This window comes from Branchiostoma floridae, chromosome 18 (assembly GCF_000003815.2).
Source record: "Branchiostoma floridae strain S238N-H82 chromosome 18, Bfl_VNyyK, whole genome shotgun sequence".
NCBI classification, from domain to species: domain Eukaryota; kingdom Metazoa; phylum Chordata; class Leptocardii; order Amphioxiformes; family Branchiostomatidae; genus Branchiostoma; species Branchiostoma floridae.
Genome location: NC_049996.1, coordinates 971,313 through 974,883, shown reverse-complemented (window position 1 = coordinate 974,883; position 3,571 = coordinate 971,313).

Sequence of the window (3,571 nt, the reverse complement as noted above, 5' to 3'; positions counted from 1 at the left end):
TTTTCTATATATCAAACAAAAGATGTCTTCGCTTAATCATTCCAAAAGTTTAAGGTCATCATTAGGTCAAGCTTGATCTAATATGTTTTTTTTTTCTTCAAAAAGTGGGCATAATTCCTCAGACCTTGTGGATAATTTTGAAAACGAGCAAGGTTTTAAGGGATCCACATGCAATTTTCATAAAGACATTACCTATTACTAATTGCTAAAACGATATGCGTAATAGACCTTGCCTTTCATCTACCCTTAGACTGCCTGACAGGCAATGGGACATCTTACCGAGGAAATATCTCTATGACGGAAACAGGCAGGACGTGTCAGCATTGGGACAGTCAGACACCGCACCAACACGGCGTCACAGCCGCTAATTATCCGGCATCCGGACTGGAGCAGAACTACTGCCGGAATCCGGATGGAGACCCTTATGGCGTTTGGTGCTTCACTATGGATCCGGACCAACAATGGGGTTATTGTGACGTGCCAGCATGTTTCGGTAAGGTCTGAACCTGTAAATCTAAAGAGGGCGGTGACATTTATTGACACCATTCAATGAGCAGGCCTGCATTAGTAGGCATAAAAGCCTTTATCGCACACACACTACTAACAATGATTTTTCTTGTTTTGCTTACCTCATGGAAAATTATTATATGAAGAAAAATATAATTGCAGGAAGAAAATGTAGAATGAATTTCAAGCAAAACAAGAAACTACAATTTTATGGGGGGATTTAAGCAAAATCTTCTACATTTTTTCTTATGATGCAAGAAAAACATTTCTAGTAATTCTTGCTTTTTTTGTAACAAGATTCAGCTCATAAGAAATACATTATTTTTTTCTTCCTCCGAATATGACATGACTTACATTCTCGCATCAGTAATTTTCTCCATGGAGGAAGCAAATCAAGACGAACAAGAAAAGCATTTTAGCAGTGAAAGAAAACGAATCTCAAATCGTCTCATAAACTTTACAAGGACAAGCACATTTTTCTAAGATTTCTTTGGGACAGAATAATTTTCATCACGGAACATAAATTTTCTGTGAGGAAGCAAGACAAGATAAACAAGAAAAGGCATTTTTGGCTGTGTAACGGATATAGTGTGCTGGGTACCCGAAAAGGTACAGTGCAAAATGTCAAAGGCAAACGCTCAATCAGCCACTATGGCCCCGAAAAACATATAACCGACAGACCAGGGGTGAGAGAAACTGTGACTCCTGGCTCCGTCAGTGAGAGATCGAAAGAAATTTTTTTTTTTTCGTAGATAGACATCGCCCCCCTCCCCCTTACTGTATTCATTCTAACTCTAATGTAACTAATGTTACATCCCAATAACCATTTGTAGGTTGCCATGAAAGTAGATTATTTAGAATGTTTTCATCTCAGACTGCCAACTTTCGTTTTCCCAAGCTGAGGACTGCTCAAAGCAGGGCTCTAGCCAGCGTCCGTTTTTTACGTCAATTGACGGAAATTTGCTGCGTGTGACGGAAAATTTTTAAAACCAATCCGTCCACCTTGACGGACAAAAATTCTTTGTGGAAGCTACAGGCGGCTTGTGGACGCTGTCCACGGTCGGAAAGCCACACACTGTTTGTCTTGCTATTGTTATGATTGTTGACTTAGTAAGTCGGCGCCCTGTCGCATACGATAATCTCATTAAAAACTCGTTTTTCAAGGTCTCAGTTCCGTCTTTCTAACTTAATTGTCGCGGTTTTCGCGACAATGGGAATTGGCTGATGGAAAAAAAAATTCGAGCTGGCTAGAGCCCCGGCTCAAAGAGTGAGCTTCAGTGTTGGGACGGTTCGTGTTTCGCTGAGGACTATCGGTGTAATGTTTAAAACAGCTATCCGCAAGGAGAAGATGAAATGAAAACCAATAAGAGAATAATCCATGAAATATCCTTATAACAAATTTAATATCACCACCATAGCAGTTCAATTTGAAATTGTTTCTCATGTCCATCTTCCTTTGTCATCCCTTTTCAAGCTGGAGGCTGCGTACGCCGGTGTTTGGACGGCTTGTGCATTCCAGAAGACAATTGGTGTGATGGTTATATCCACTGTTGGTATGGAGACGACGAGTCGGACTGTGGGGGTGCACGTGAGCAACCAACTACAACTTACTTGTTTTGAGAAATAGAGGTAGCGATGTAAACTAGTGATTATTGGGCAAACGGCATTAATTTATGAAATAAATTACTGCACACTGTGTAAGTTAATATACAATGTGAGAAGCAGATTAGTTTCTATGCAGGTACACGTTTGTTTGACTTTTGCCAGGTATCACTTTTAACGGATCGGTCTTAGCATGCTTGAACAAGCAAAGGATAGTTTGAATTCTTTGTGTGTAGAGAATTAAATTTCCTAGGCTGGGGGCTGCCGATTGCTATAACCACCACATGAATAGCCGAATCCGCTTAACGTTATCATCATATAGATGATCAACCAGCTACTCATCACCAAAACATTGCATTCTTTGTTATGATAAGATTGTCTGCTTCTGTCATTTGGGATAAAGATCGAGATGGTTTACTTATATATTTTATGCAAACAAGGAAATATAATTATTAATGCAAAACACACAAGAAAATCGTTCGTAAAGATCAAGAAAAAATAACGAAGGTATGAGATCGTGGAACTCATTTTCAAATTTTTTCAAAATAATCTTTTGCTCTTTTCCCAAGCTGGGAGCTGCCAGGAGAGTGAACGCCAGTGTTTGGACGGTTCGTGCATACCTGCAGACTATTGGTGCGATGGACAGTATACCGACTGTTCACAGGGAGAGGACGAGGCGGAATGTTTGGGTAATTATAAGCTGTTATCTACGACTTTACAGATGATTACCTTACCTTACATAGTCCCATCCTCGTGATTTATATTATTACCAATATCATTATTATTATATTCAAACAGTACTGTTTAGATATACGTCGAATAGGATCACGGGTAATAGTGGTGTGTAGTGTAAGATCTTTTAAAAAGTTGTTCTCAAATGAAAAGATCAGTAAAAAATGCTTATCTGTTTTTCGCCACATAATATTCTGTTTAAAAACGCAAAAGACAGTTTTTCATTGTTTGACTATCATGAAATGATTAATGATGCGAATGAATTTTTATGAGAAACACAAAACTGTCATTTGGGATGAAGATCGATATGGTTAACATATACATTTTATAGAAAAAGGACATATATATATATAATATTAATGCAAAACACACAAGAAAATCGTTCGTAAAGGTAAAGAAAAAATAACAAAGGTATGAGATCGTGGAACTCACTTTTCTCATACTAATCTTTTGGTCTTTTCCTAAGCTGGGGGCTGCCAGGAGAGTGAACGGCAGTGTTTGGACGGTTCGTGCATCCCTGCAGACTATTGGTGCGATGAATATTACCTCGACTGTTCGCAAGGAGAGGACGAGGCGGACTGTGGGGGTGAGCTGCTATCTACGGCTTTAGGAAAAAACATACATATATTTTACATTGCTTCTCAAATCTATACGGCATTCCCCTTCTTTTGGAATAATGTTGTGCATGATAATTACATGGCATCTAGCCTGTGCGTAATGTGGGAATATA